This window comes from Sinocyclocheilus rhinocerous, unplaced genomic scaffold, assembly GCF_001515625.1.
Source record: "Sinocyclocheilus rhinocerous isolate Xijiao unplaced genomic scaffold, SAMN03320098_v1.1 scaffold1555, whole genome shotgun sequence".
Taxonomy (NCBI): Eukaryota; Metazoa; Chordata; class Actinopteri; order Cypriniformes; family Cyprinidae; genus Sinocyclocheilus; species Sinocyclocheilus rhinocerous.
The window spans coordinates 137495-153893 of NW_015644043.1; the positions used below are offsets into that span (position 1 = coordinate 137495).

The following is a 16399-nucleotide window of genomic DNA, read 5'->3' on the forward strand; positions in this document are numbered from 1 at the left end:
AACCAAAAAAAAAAAACCTTTTAAAATATTTATCAGTGCTTTATAAATGTCAGACAATATATTTGTCAGACCCCGTTCCGTGTTTTGTGTGTTTTGCTCCCCAAGTGTTTCCTTATGCCCTTATTTGGTTTTTCCTGTTCCCATTATGTTCCCCGATTAGTTCTTAATTTGTTCCCAGCTGTGTTTAGTTAATTATCCTCATTCCCCTGTGTTTATAAGCCCCAGTCTGTTCAGTTTGGTTTTTTGTCGGGTCTACTTGTTGAATGTTCGTCGATTCCTGTGCTACATGTGTCTTCCTTGGTGTTAAAATAAAGTTAATTATTTCTGGATTCCCTCCGTCTCCTCGCTCCGACACAGTAGCAGCAGCAGCGTGACAGAAGACCCGACCTAAACAGAAAAGTAAGCGGCGCCCCTTCTCCCATGTTTTTGTTTTTGTTTTATAAGTCTTTTGTTTTCCATTTCGTTTCTCCCCGCCAACATGGAGGAACGAGCGACGTTCATCGCCGTGGCTCAGGCGAGCCATGACCCACTCACCTACGTGAGGGCATTCGTGCCGCTCGCCCTCACCAGCTCCCTGGATGGGGAGACCATGGTGACGCTGTTCCGGCTCGGGATCACATACCATCGTCCCGTGGAACTCCCAGACACCACCAACCTCGACTAGAAGGAGGCGGTCATCCGGTGTCTGGAGAGCCTCCGATCCCGATCCGGATTTCCGTGTTTGAAAGTGTTTTCTTTTGTTTTCCCGTTTTTCCCCCGCGGCATGGAAAATGCCGCACGCTTCGCTGCGCCGTTGTCAAGCCCGCCGGCCGCGGCTCACTCAAGCCCGCCGACCGCCCTATTCACCCGTAATCAGAAGAGGAGGATTGCTCAGGGCCCTCTTACTCGCCCAAGAGCGCCCTCCAGAGCTCGCTCCAGTGTCGGCTCCAGCCCCAGAGCTCGCTCCCGTGTCGGCTCCAGCCCCAGAGCTCACTCCAGTGTGGGCTCCAGCACCCTAATCCAGCCCACGGAGGGCTCCTGTCCCCGAGTTTAGCCCACGGAGGGCTCCTGTCCCCGAGTCTAGCCCATTGAGTGCTCCTGTCCCCGAGTTTAGCCCAGTGAGGGCTCCTGTCCCCGAGTTTAGCCCACGGAGGGCTCCTGTCCCCGAGTTTAGCCCAGTGAGGGCACCTGTCCCTGAGTTTAGCCCAGAGAAGGCTCCAGTCCCCGAGTTTAGCCCAGAGAGGGCTCCAGTCCCCGAGTGTAGCACAGAAAAGGCTCCAGTCCCCAATTCAAGCCCAGGGAGGGCCACTGTTCCCGAGTTAGGCCTACGGAGGGCCTCTAAAGACAATATTCTCCCCAATGATTTTTTTTGGGGGGGGGAGGTAGTATGGGTCTGTCCGTCCGGCCATGCCGTCCTGAGTTCCCAGCTGTAGTGGCCAGCCCGAGTGGCGAGGCCAAGGCCACGGAGGCCGTCCAGCCATGGCCTTCTGAGTTCCCTGCTCTGCCATGGCCTCCTGAACGGTCTGATCCGCCATGGCCTTCTGAGCTGCCTGCTCAATTGGACAGACCAAAGTTCATCGGATTGGTTGATTCCTGATTTTAAATACTAATTATTTATTAATTTACATTTACTATATAAAAACCACATTTAAAAATCCAGTATCAGAAATCCACAGAAATTTGAGTGAAGCATGTGCTCAGTTTGAATAAACATGACGATTTTGACTCTGAGTGTCTGGAGCCAAACAGATTCTGTCAGCTGTTGTTTTGCCACTGATGCTGACTATTGATGTGGTGGCAACTTCTTGACATTTAGGTCCAGCCTGTGAATATATCACTATCTGTAGAGAGGAATAACCAATCACATTGCCATCTTTCATGGAAATGGTAAGATTAGTTATTTAACTGGAACATTAATTACTTTATATGGCACAACAAAACGAACGGATATTCGTTTTCTATAAAGGGTTGGCAATTTCCTGCTACAGTGACTGTTGCCAATGCAGCTAGAACAGAGCTCAGCTTTATGCAGATGAGGACCAAAGCGACAACTACCAGTGTGAGCGAGGAGATTCTAGAAACCAACAGCTCGTAGGCTCTGCGATCTCCAGTGATTTAATAGCTGTCAGTGTGAACTCAGCTTTGTAGTTTCACCCTCACCGCTGGTGTCTCTCACAGGCTCTCATGTTCACTTAATAGTTGTTTTCAAATTTTGACAGAAAAACACATGTTTGTGCACTCACTCACAGGAGAATCTGGACCTTTGATTGAACTTCTGGCTCTTCTGGTGATGATGTAATGAGTCACTGTGCTGTTTGGAGCTTGGCGGAATGCATGTCAGGCAGATGTAATTTTATACACTGAAACAAAGACACACACACACACACACACACACAGACACTCTTCCCTATGGATGGGGGCAGGGGAACAGGCCGCCTGCCAGAGCACTGAGTGTATGAAGGGAAAATGTTAGCTACTTATTGCAAAAGAAAACCACTCTCTGGCTCTTTGTGTGTCACCAAGCATTGAGCATATGGTTTAGTTTTTCCATTTTGTTTTCCAAATTCCCCATACAGATATGTGTCTATCACAGGTTTTCTTTTTGCCGATAAATAGATGGCTGTAACGCAGTGGCAGATTGATATGTAGCAGACATTTGATATGTCGCAGGCATATACAAAATTAATTTCTCTTTTATTGTGTATACAACTCGTCTCAACATTTCACTTGGAATTACAGAATTTACAAAAATAATTTGTACCTTTAAGACTTTGCGAAGAATCAAAACCAAGTAATATTTATTTGAAAGAAATATAGCATAAAACATACTTTTATTATTATTTTTTTTTTATTTGTATTTATTTATTTGGAAAGGGACCATGTAAAATATTAAACATAAATGTTTGGAAATAAATGTGGAAATAAAATAACAACACATTTTGCATAATATATACTGTACAATATATTGTACATATGCACACACATATCTGATCAGAGCATAAATAACTAAATAAATTATATAGAAGCCATTACATCATAACCATATCACTTCACATAGTTTAAGAAGTTTACATTTAAAAACATTATTAATTAAAAACATTACATTCATAAAAACATTCATTAAAAAACATTTAACAAAAATAGGATTATGTTTCAAATCATAAAACAACAGAAATGTTATACTTGTAAACTTTCTGATTGTCAAAAATGTTTATAGTTAATGTGGTGAACTACACCAGTGGTAATTTTGTAAAGACACCTTTGTGAATTTGACAGGAAATGACTTCATGCATCCACAAAAATCTTTGCAACACCAGATGGTTAAAAGTAATTGCAGAAAATGGCTCAGAAATGTGAAGAAAAACAAAAAAAACTTTTGCCACTTTAAAGGGCTCCTATAATGCTCTTTTACAAAGTCTTGATTTTGTTTTGGGGGTGTAATTCGTTGTAGTTTTTAAAAAGTGATTTCTGTTCAATAAATTATCTCCTTTTGAATTGGACTTTGAGCTTTGTAACTTTGCAGATCTTTTTTATGCTCAAACAGCAACATTACAGACTAACTAAAGTTGAAAAAGCATAATAGCACCCCTTTAAGAAAATTTGCTTGCAAATGGCACTTGGTTTCATAATTTGTATCAAATGTAATGACATTCAGACATTTTACGTGTGACTTCATTACGTGTGACTTCATACCAACTTTTTCTGGTATTCCCAGACTCAGGGAAGGCGTAAATCGTTTTTTTGTTTTTGTTTTTGTTACAAAGATGTTTCAAATATTTTTCAGGCACTATGCTGAGCTATTGATAATGAGCACACCAACATGAGCTAAGGCTAATGAACTATGTTTGATATCTGAGATAATTGCAAGGTTTGTTTTGGCTAACACTTAACATTTACCACATTCATGATGAGTGCAATATATATATAACTGTTTTGGTCTTGAGTCATACACAAATAATTTCAGAATACCTATTCAATTCCTCATAGTATATGTTTCTACTTTGTGAGAAAATATTCTCATGGACCTGCCAGTTAGGCTTCAGCCATACTGCCCTCGATCACAACAGATTTTCCAGTCCCTCCTGCTGAAAGCAACCCAGAGCATGATGGTGCCACCAGCATGCATGACAGTAGGAATGATGTTCCTGCGTGTTGAGCTGTATTTGGTTTTTGACAAACTTCCCCAGTGGCTTTTCCAAAGAGAGAAAAAATATGAAGCATTCATCAAAATTCTGTGATTTATCTGAGTTATTAAGACCTATAATATATATCACTGACTTTATTAAGTCAGTGATATTTAAATTAAGCAACTGAAAAATCAATGTGTTTGAATACCTTTTGAAGCCTCTGAAGTATATGCCATTTTAGTTGAAGTTTAATGTTTTGGGGCTTGTTTAAAGCTCTGAATAAAAGTGTGATCATGCGAGAACCACCAACTCGCTTGGGGACGTAGAGAGTGTCCGTAAAAGTTGTAAAAATGATGGCTCTACCCACAATAGCACTTTCGTGTAAGTAGGTGTAATTTATTTACAGCAACGTAGATATATACAAAAGTCCATGAGTGATGCCGTGAAGAAATATATACGGTGTAATTACCAAAAAAACAAAAATACAAAGTGACCAAGAAACAACAAATTGCAAAATAAAGATGGAAAAAGAATAAATATATATAAAGTATATACACAAAGAGTATCTACAGTATACTCGCTTTGATAGGGGTTGCTCACGGCACTACTGTTGCACGCTCGCGTTTGACTTGGTTAACAAGTGACAAACGTGAGTCTGGCCTCTTTTTATAGGCCAGACTCCACCCCTTCTGTGGACATACCATCTTACTTGTATTTAAAACAATAAATTATCCACTAACTCTTTACATATATACAATAGACATTTTTGAACACACAACCTAATTTAAACATAATAAAAACCAATAATACAAATAACTGTGGTTTTCTTTACATTCGTCAGTCTTTAAACACATACAACAATGGTTTTGCCCGACTTCGAGCACAGTGTGCTGGCGTGGCGGCAACATTGACGTCATAAGTGGGTGCTGCTCAATCGCTTGGTTTCGCCGGCACCACCAGCAAGACTGACCATGCCAAACACTTGTGATAAACAACAAACAAACATGAAATACACAAGACAAATGTGTTATGCAGTATGTATGATCTTTTTTTCCTCCTCCCAGAGAAGAAATGGCCCAGAACTTGAAAATGCAATATTCTTATAATGCGAGAAGTCCTCAGATCTTTCTGATCTGAAAAATAAACGTTATCCCCTGAAAACTGGAAGGTGGATGAACAGAGGAAGGAATGAGAGACTAAAGGAGGACTATGAAAAAACCTGAGCTTCACTAAACCATTGCACCTGGCAAATTTTGTACAGCGCATATTTTGTTTCTGTGTTGTGCTTTTACTGTATGTATTTTTCTAATGCCAAAATGAATTAAATTTTAATTCCACCTTGGAGTATAAGTAATCAATACTCAGAAAACTAGACTTGAGGTAAAGAAGTTAACGTTATGCCAAATGTTTGGTGTTTTGCATTCTATGTAGAATGGAATTTAGTAGAAATGCAACATTTAACAGAGAGAATACTTTCAGAGTTCAGTCAGAGAGCAAGAGCCAAAAGAGTGAGAATGGAAAGTTACATGGGAGGACGCCCATGAAACAAAAATAAGCACGTTTGACACCAGCAATCCTGCAAGGAATTAGATTTGTTTCCCCTCACCCTACGTTCCTCTTTCTTCTCTCCTCTATCTCTCTCTGGCTTTTACTCTCAATCATTCTCTCCTCCCTTTCATTCGCCGCTCCATCACAGTCACTCTCCGTATGGCTCAATCTTTTTTTATTCCATCTTTCTAACTCACTCTCCCCCTGTCCTTTCTCAACCTCCAGAGGCATTTTTTTCTGTCTTTGTCTTGTCTCCAGTTTTGCACTGAAAGTGTTATACTTTTTGACCTCCTGAAGTAAAGCCAACATTTAAATTGAACTGAATTGCGTCTGAAGTCCCACTTTAAGTAGTTGAAGTTGCTGCTGAATTTGCAGCTATGATGGAATAGAATAGGCTCATTTTGTCTTAGGACGTGGGTCCCCAAGATGAACCTGCCTGGCATTTGGGTCATGCTCACAAGTAGGTGAATATGTGTTCCTCGCATAAAGAATATGTGATTACCCTCTTCTATTAACTGGTTTAATAGGATTTTTGTGTGTGTTTGTTTGTGGGTGTGTGCTAGTCCGAAGTTAGGTCGGTGTGTTAAAGAATTGATAAGCCACATAAGACAGTCTGGCACAGTCCACATGCTCCAACTGAAAGTCGCCTTTTGTATGGTTCAGCAAATCTTATATAAAATGATGTAGGGAATTTAGAAAAGCAGCACTAAATGCTCAGACATACACACACCCAAACATCAGCACACAAACCAGCAGCATACAAAAAACTAGCTCAGACATCATTTTTATTATTTAATAATGTTTCTTCATTCAGTGTTGTTTTGTTGGACAGATGAGTCACTTTTGGTGAGAGGTGGATGTGCGTGAGGACGACTGGCCAAAAATATATTAATTTTAATGATTCTTTTGGAGGACATCAGAGGTTTTTTTTCAAGCAAAGATCGGTTATTATGTCGTGAGTCATATTTTCATTCCAAAACAGTCTGGACATATGCTCAAAAATGTGGACATTCAGAGATTTTGTAAGGGGAATGTGAAAATTTTTCAAACAATCATAGTATGCATTCTGCTTTCTGTGCCAGTGTTAGATTTAAGTGAGTGTATGTGCATGATTGTGTGTTTGTTTGTGTGTCCTCCCTACTCTGAAGCATCTCAGTCTGAATTGCAAGTCTTTGAATGTATTTTCACTTAGGTCTTCGGATAGATACTTCAGTGCCATTATTCTCAAAGACATTGAAATAGTACACTACCAGTCAAAAGTTTTTGAACAGTAAGATTTTTAATCTTAATAAATATCATAAATGTAGTAAATGTTATGTTATAAATCTTATTATTATTATTATTAATCTTAATACTAATAAATGTTTTTTTTTTTTGAGCAGCAAATCAGAATATTAGAAGGATTTCTGAAGGATCAAGTGGCACTGAAGACTGGAGTAATGATGCTAAAAAAATCAGCATTGAAATCACAAAATTACATTTTAAAATATATTCAGATAGAAAGCAGTTATTTTAAATAGTAAATATTACTGCTTTTGCTGTATTTTGGATCAAATAAATGCAGGCTTGGTGAGCAGAAGAAAATTCTTTAAAAAAAACATTAAAAAATCTTATTGTTCAAAATCAGACTGGTAGTGAAATACAGGTAAAAACAGCTGTAAAGAATGATCTCTCTGTCAGGTATTCTTGAGAAGATGCTTTTGTTATATGTTCAGCATGAAGGCCACTGAACACTAGAATTATAATGAAGATTGAAGGTCAATTTATTTTCTAACTAAAGAATACATTTAAGAATGTTTTGTATTCCCCGAAACAGTTCTTAAGAATGTACCTGTCTTTTTTTCTTATTTCTCTGTTTTAAATCTTCAAAAGACAAGATGTTTAAATTTATTGGAATGCTTTAAATAACAGGCATTACAACAGAACACAAGCTACAAATAATACATATTTCTATTACTAGGGATGTGCACGAGTACTCTGAATTGACAGCAATGAACGGTCATGATTATGCCTGACATGACTTTTTGCTGAATTTAAAATCAGTTACAACTCTACATATATTTGAAAACTTCTTAAGAATTTTTGAAAAATTGCTTCTTAGAAACTTTCTTGAGAAATGTGTTCTTTCTTAAGAGGATTTTCGTGAAAAAAACATTGTTGTAACATGTTGCAGTATTATTCATTTGAAACTCACTCTGGATAAAAACATCTGCTAAATGAATAAGTCTAAATGTAATCTCAAAACCCAAAATATAGCAGGGCTCTAGACTAACTTTTTGCACTGGTTGCACTGGTGCGCCTAACATTTTTTCTTAGGTGCACCAGCACAAAAGTTAGGTGCACCCAAATTTTCGACTGCATCGCATTTAACACCGCAGTTTTACAAGTTCTAGTCTTACCTGTGAGGCATACAGTGGAAAGGCACAATGTGGTCACCTGCCTCTTGCTGCAGACTTTTTTTTCCCCTCGAACGGCTGGTCGCACCGGTGCGACTTCAGATTTTAAGTCGCACCATTGAGAAATTAGGTCGCACGTGCGACCAAATTGGTCGCACTCTAGAGCCCTGTATAGAAAGCACTTTCTCGATTTGGAAAACTCTAATCTGATTGGCTAGTTTTACATAAATTCTGGGAGTCAGGATGCTTGAGTCTGTCTTAAAATCAAGTGGTGTTTACAACATACAAGGTTGAGGAAGAACTAATTACAGATTTGCCATGACATCAAATTAACTAGATATCCACGAGTTTTACACTGTTTGCTTGTATGTCTGTTCAATTACCAGTATGTATTACTTTAGATGGAAAAATAATTACAAAATCAAAATTACACATTTTCTTTAAAGTCTTTTTTTATACAGACCTTCAGATATTTCCGATAAACCTGCCTCATCATGTAAAACCAAAACAAATTGTGAGTTGCTAACATTTCAGTCAGACACTCTCTTCCTGTATAAGCAGACAGTTCTTGGCCAGAATAAACTAAACAAGATAGTCAGTAGTCTGAGACTGAGGCCTAAGATAAATATAGAAGAGTAACCTCTATCAAAATCCCATATTTGATGGCCAGGGGGCATTGGTTTGAACCATCGGGATGTGTTCCCCCAAATCATCTTTGCTGTGTCTCTTGTGTGACTCCTCTTCGACATAGTCACACACGAAGAATGAGCGATGATGAGTCCTCCAGGATGGAATGTCATGAGGAGACTGTGGTAAATTTGATCTGGTGCACACAACTCCCTTAATGGCAGACAGGTTATATTAAAAAAAATTGTCCTCATAGCTGATTCCAAATCTCTCATTGCCATCTGTCTCCAAAAGCTGATAACTGCGCTATAAAAGGTCTCATATGTGTAGCGCCTGGAAGCTCAATAATTTCTTACCCCCGTTAGTCAAAATGTGTCCAATAAGTTCAAAGGAAAATGTATGCACAAAGAAATATAGTTACCAAAAATCTGCTTCCTTACCAAGTGAATATGAAACTAGGACAATTTGTCACATTGAGAAGTGAGTGGATTTAATGTGAAATCACATTTCCTTTGATTCCCTTGGCTGATGTAAACACACATTCATGAGGTTCCTCTCTGGTCCCAGTCTACTATTATGTGCTATCATGGTTTCATCTCTGAAAAAGGATGTCATGTTTCTAAACCTATCAGAATATTTACCCGAGCAAAGCACAAGTTGGCATTCTGTGGAGCAGGCTGTGTGAAAAAGAGAGTGTGAAAGTATGTCAAATTTGAATGCATCTCTATGCTTTCAATGTTTTTAAACCAACTCACATGGCAATACATTATTTTCAGCCCCTCCAGCTCTCACTGCTGCATCCAGAATTCATTATTGCAATGTGGGATTGCCTAACCTAAAATGCATTGAGATCATTACATCATTTGGAAGAGTAATAGCAAGCATAAGGAGAGTTTGAAAGTCAACACTGTTCAATTTTTAAAGGGATACAGTAGTTCACACTTAGTTCACCCATTTGACTGATTTTCTCTCATGAAACACAAAAGGAGAAGTTTAGCAAAATATCACAATTACTCTTTTTCCATACAATGAAAGTGAATGAGAATGGATTCTGGCAAGCTCCAAAAAAGACTAAATACAGCCATATGAATAAGAGAGTATAATAAAAGTGATCAATATGAACTATATTCAAAGTCTTCTGAAGCCATATTATATGACTGTGTGACAAACAAGCTGAAATTTATTTCAGCACTCAAATTTCATTCAGATTTATGTGCAGTAGTTTCAAACATGAGACATTAGGCCACGTTTGTTGGCAGTGATGCCAAATGTTAATGGTTTTAATCTTCAGATGCTAAGGCAGAGGGGATGATATATATATATATAAACAATTCTTACAGGTTTGGAAGCATAAAGATGAACAGCTATTCCTTTAAATTTTTCTTTTATGTTTTATTATGTGTGAAAATTTTCAACTGATATGCACGCTTTGGCAAAAATGCAAAGTCCCAGTATGGTGCAGTCTTTCACAACACTACAAGCTTGCAGCCCAGCATTAGCTCTGGGATTGCAGATACCACGTGTCTGAGTGCCCACCTCCCTGGCTTTGTGTTGCTCTTTCATTTATCATTCAGATGTAATCATGTCAACAGAGGAACAACTGATTCCCCTCATATAAATATTTAAACTGAGGTGATGAAGTGTCTGGAGAGGTGTCCGAAAGGGTTTGCTTAATTTAAACTTTTTAAAGGAAATATATTTTTATTAGAGTAAAGAATTTAATTTTATTTCTACCTACTATTCAGGAGATTTTTTTTTTGTCCAGAGTGACCTAAACTAAATTGGTTGTGCCTGTGTCATAGAGTGCACATAAAACCAACACAAATCAAGCGTTTGTCAAGAATGAAATGTTAAACGATAACAGATTTAGGGTGTGCCGACATGTTTTGATTGCTAAGTCTGGGGATCTGAATTCTAGTGGTATTACTTACGAGACTTCACGCAAAACATTACGACAACATGTGTCATCTACACTTCTGTACAATCACTTCAAGCGGTCTGTCTTTGCATCTTAATCTTTCTATCTCCCCTTTTCTACATCTATTTCTCCCGTTGTGCTCTGACATCTTCTCTCGTCCCTTCAGCTGTCTCTTTGACAGCAGCATGAAACTCTTGGGGTTGGTAAGTGATTGCATGTTCAGGAAAAGTGACCCCCTCCGCAACTCCTCATTTCTTCCATCTCAACCTTTCACCATTTGATTTGTGAGATGTGAACTTGTCTCACACCTACTCGTCTCCTCTTGCTTTATTCCGTGGAGCTAAACTCCCCCTCAGCCTAGAACATTCTGAAAGATGTCTACGTGTAGTCCTGTGGTTTCTAATGCATTTCCTTTCTTTACATAGAAAATGTCTTTATGTTCCAATAATTTCTCCACAGTTGCATCAGAAACTAGAGTTTTACTTGTTGTGAAGACTATGTGAGTGGTACTTGCCCATGCAAAAGTTTGCAAGGGTCTTATACAGGATTGCCAAGGCATTTCTGTGGGTGATGCGTGGTGATTACTAAGGTGTTGTTGGTGGTTAGCATGGTGTTGCTATGTGGTTGCTAAGGGTGTTGCTAGGTGGCTGCTACATTTTCTGAAGAAAATACGAATGGTGGAAAGTCATAAGAGTATTGTAGGGGGATGCGAAGGTGTCACTATGCTAGGGCTGCCCCCAACTAAAGATTTTCCTAGTTGACCATTAGTTGTTAATTTAAGCCATTAGTCGACTAATTGCATGTTTATGATATTAATTTAATGTGTCGTCATATTTACCGCTCTGCGCTTTCAGAAGCCTGTGGGACACAAGCAGGACAGAGACCATCGCTTGTCTAATATTGTCATGCCTTCTTGCAATGTTACAAAGCAACTAACACTTGTTGTAAAAGGTCATAAAAATCTTTCTTTTTTTAATCTTCTGCACGTGCAAAACATTAAGGCTATATTTGATATTGCGCTGTCAGAGAAAACAAAACTAAATTAAGGGTGCATGTAAAATGCGCTGTACAATTAAACTTGACGCGCCTAACCAAAGTCTAGCAAGCAGAAACAGTTTCGTCGACTAAGCCTTTCTCATTAACTAACGATTAGTTGACTATAAGGGGGCAGCCCTACACTATGCAGTTGTTTGTGGTTGCTACATTTTCTGAAGAAAATATGAGTGGTGACTTGCCCATGTAAAAGTCACTAGGGTGATGTGGGTTGTTGCTAGGGCGTTACTATGCAGTTGCTGAGAGTGTTGCTATGTGGTTGTTACATTTTCTAAAGAAAATATAAGTGGCGACTTCTCTTTTTAATACTCCTGTCCCTGATATATCTCAAGTCCCTCCTTCAGTGTAAGTCCAATTAATTTAGATTTTTTGTTTACCAGTTTAATCATTTGCCAAGTGAAAATTGTATGAATATTTTAAAAAGTAATAGCACAGATCTCTCCTTCAAACCACTCAATTGTATCATATTTGTACATAGCACTGTTTTGAAAAACCTCTAACCTTAAGTATGAGCAATAGCAAGCAGGATAGTAATAATTCACAAACGCGTCCACCTTCAAATTACTTTCTCAGAATGTGCTAGCAGCAAGATGTTTCACATTTGGAATCATTCTTTTTCTCTGCTGCTTCAGTCATTTCATGTGTGGTCCCTATAGGGGTACTGTTTATACAACATTTTCCCCAAGCACTGTAGAACGTCTTACTGACTTTAGTTGCCGCTGGACTAAGAGATTTTCCATTTGTATCACAGGACTTTTGATGGCTGGAGGGAGGAGTTTGTGTCTACTGATATCTGACTTCTTGGAAAGGGTTTACATGGAGGATCAAAGTCCTCAGCCTCCTTACCATTTTATCTGCTAGCACAGCTAACCACAAGCAGTGCATGCAGAGCAAACACATGTTAGATGCTAGCTGTGGCCCGTAGGCTTCAACACTGTGGGTGCGTCTCAGTCAGCTCCCTTGTTCAGTAGTCAGGGCACTGATCAGGGAGTCGGCCATTTTAAGGGCTGTCTCAATCGCGAAATCCTTCCAGTGCACTGGAACGTTCGCTCCCTGAAAAATCCCACAATGCACCGTAAAAACTAGGGAACATCGGCGCTCACTATGCTCCCTTACTGGAAATAACGTCACATTTCTGAAGCGTGAAACATAAACCACACGAGCCAACTCGATAAATATAATTACGCGCAATAGAAGATTTGAAAAGACAAACGGTATTTTAGTATACAGTACTGCTTGAAAGTTTGTGAACCCTTTACAATTTTCTATATTTCTGCATAAATATGACACAATTCATCATCAGATTTTCGCACAAGTCCTGAAAGTAGACAAAGAAAACAATGAGACAAAAATATTTTCTTTGTCATTTATTTATTGAGAAAAATGACCCAGTGTTACATTTCTGTGCGGTGCAAAAGTATGTGAATCTTTGCTTTCAGTATTTGGTGTGACCCAATTTTGCAGCAGTAACTGCAGGTAAAGTTTCTTGTAACTGCTGATCAGTCCTGCACAACATATTGTATTAGTTTTAGCTCATTCCTCAGTACAGAACCACTTCAACTCTGTGATGTTATGGGTTTCTTCCTATGAATTGCTTGCTTCAGCTCCTTCCACAACATTTCAATTGAATTAAGGTCCAGACTCTGACTCGGCCATTCTTCTTTAACCATTCTTTGGTAGAACGACTTGTGTGCTTGGTCGTTGTCTTGCTGCATGACCCACTTTCTCTTGAGATTCTGTTCTCGGACAGATGTTTTCCTTCAGAATTTGCTGGTATAATTCAGAATTCATTGTTCCATCAATGATGGCAAGCCGTCCTGGACCAGATGCAGCAAAACGGGCCCAAACCACGATACTACCACTACCATGTTTCACAGATAGGATAAGGTTCTTATGCTGGAATGCAGTGTGTTCTTTTCTCCAAACAGAACACTTCTCATATAAACCAAAAATTCTATGTTGGTCTCATCTGTCCACAAAACATTTCCTCTGGCTTGTCCACATGATCTTTAGCAAGCTGCAGATGGACAGTGATTTTCTTTTTGGAGATCAGTGGCTTTCTCCTTGCAACTCTGCCATGGACACCATGGTTGCTCAGTGTTCTCCTGATGATGTGCTCTAAACATTAACATTAGCCAATGTGAGAAAGGCCTTTAGTTGCTTAGAAGTTACCCTGGGTTCCTTTGCAACCTCGCAGACTATTACAAGTCTTGCATTGGAGTGATCTGTGTTGGTCGACCGCTTCTGGGGAGGATAACAGTGGTCTTGAATCTCCTCCATTTCTACACAATCTGTCTGACTGTGGATTTGTGGAGTCCAAACTCTTTAGAGATGGTTTTGTAACCTTTTTCCAGCCTGATGAGCAACAACAACTCTTTTTCTGAGATCCTCCGAGATCTCCTTTGTTCGTGCCATGATTCACTTCCCGTAAACATGATCAGACTTTCATAGATCCCTGTTCTCTAAATAAAACAGGGCAGGCAATGACACCTGATAGTTATTCCACTGTTTGAAAACACCTCTGAACAGATGGACTCTAATTTCACCCTCAAATTAACAGCTAATCCTAGAGATTCACATACTTTTGCACCACACAGAAATCTAACACTGGGTCATTTTTCTTAATAAATAAATGACAAAAAAATATTTTTGTCTCATTTGTTTGATTGGGTTCTCTTTGTCTACTTTCAGGACTTGTGCGAAAATCTGATGATGAATTGGGTCATATTTATGCAGAAATATAGAAAATTGTAAAGGGTTCACAAACTTTCAAGCAGCACTGTATTTCAACATAAACACACATCGCTAGACAGGAATTGAACACATCTAATTAACATTTATAATTAATATTTGGCTGAAATGTTTTAAGAACATGTAACAGAACGATGTGTTTAAAGAGAATAAAAAATCATATAAAAATTGGATTGGTCCTGCCTGTTGTTTATTATTTCCAGTGATGACGTTATGTTGTCCGTTGACGTTGTACGTAATCATGTCACTGGAATTCGAGTGATCACTGTCCCAACGTGCAGTGAGTCAGGGAACTTACCAGTGACCAAATTTGTGTACACGATCTACTGATTCACGAGCTTGGGAGCTAGGGAGCTGATTGAGACGCACCCTGTTTCTTCTCTTAATGGCAGGGTTTACGTGTGCAGCTGACTGGGTGACATGGTTGAATTTTTTTGGAAAGAGTTCTTTACTGAGGATTTGACTTCCATATTTTTTGAAGTTTTAAAAAACACTGTCAAAAACTCTTAGACTTAGAGGTTTTGAAGTCAACATTAGATCAAAATTTACTATATTTATTTAAATATACTCTACTGTTCAAAAGTCTGGGGTCTGTAAGAATTTTTTTTCTTTAAAATTTTCACTAGGGCTGCATTGATTTAATCAAAAATACAGTAAAAACAATAATATTGTGAAATATTATTACATACATGTAATTACAGAATTATTGTTATTGAATTTTCAGCAGCCGGTTCTCTAGACTCTAGACAAATAATTCTAATCTGCTGATTTGGTGCTCAAAGAAACATTTCTTATTATTACTGTTGAAAACAGCTGCAAAACCATTATATATTTTTTTTCATTTATTTGAAACAGAAATCTTTTGTAACAATGTAAAAGTCTTTAAATCTCACTGACCCCAAACCATTAAATAGTTGTGCACATTGCCATTCTTATTGCCCAATATTCATCAGTGCACATTATTCCAAAGACAAATTGTCTTTTGAATATTTCATCAAATTGCTTCACTTATGAAAATACTTTACTGTTGACATCAACTTTGTTGCACAGACTATTAGATAATATTAAGTCCTGACCTGCATTTTGTCTTTTGAATATTCTGTTTTGTTACCTTACAGCAGTGGAGTAATGTATTTGAGTAAATGTAATTAGTTACTGTACTTGAGTATCTTTTTGGCTGCTTTGTAGTTTTACTGAGTATCAAAGGTATTAGCAACTTTTACTTTTCGCTACATTTTTGAATAGGTATAAGTACTTTTTACACCAATATATTTGTAATGAGTGTTGCAGTTACTCATTACATTTTGCATGGCACCTAACTTTTTCTGCAGCAGATTATTTCTGCTACAAAAGAAGCAATATTGCCATCTACATGGCAATAAAGGTACTATATATTGTGCGTTTGCCCTTACTCACCTAAACTTGTCAACAAGGCTTCTTTATGTGAATGCGAGTGCATTAGCAGGTAGTTGTGAATCGCTAGTGTTTTATATACGAGATGAGGACATTACTGCAGCCAGCAATGAAGCTGAAACCAGCACGTCTAGCGCAAGAAGGCTTTGACTTTTTTATTTTACTTACGCAAAAATAAACATGATTGCTCTCCTCACAAACCAAATGTTTCTTGTTTTTCACTGGCATTTTTCTAATGCATCTTTGAGTCTACATTCAGTATGAGTAAAATACTTAAAGCTGCGGTCCGTAACTTTTTTTGGTATATAATTTTCTTTTTGGGTTAAAATAATTTTCTTAATATGAAATTAGAGTGGTATGACAATTAGCGATTAGACTGTGCAGAAATTGAAATCTACTCGCTTATACACACTATACTCATAGTCACGCAATGCTGATGTTAACATTAACAATTTGAGAATAAAGTATAACAATAATAATAATTTGCACGGTTTGATGTGATATGAGTTAATTTAGATTAAATCAGCATTGGTAGCGCGATTTATTGTAATGCTTTTTTCCTCAGTTGGTCAGAACAAACGTGGCAG

At 38.3% G+C, this 16399-nt stretch overlaps 1 protein-coding gene across 1 annotated transcript in view; it reads left to right on the forward strand.

Annotated features, from left to right (window-relative positions):
• Nucleotides 1-16399, forward strand: part of LOC107757890 (disintegrin and metalloproteinase domain-containing protein 19-like) — an 82598-nt gene that overhangs the window by 13641 nt on the left and 52558 nt on the right. The gene's annotated exons all lie outside the window — the stretch shown is intronic.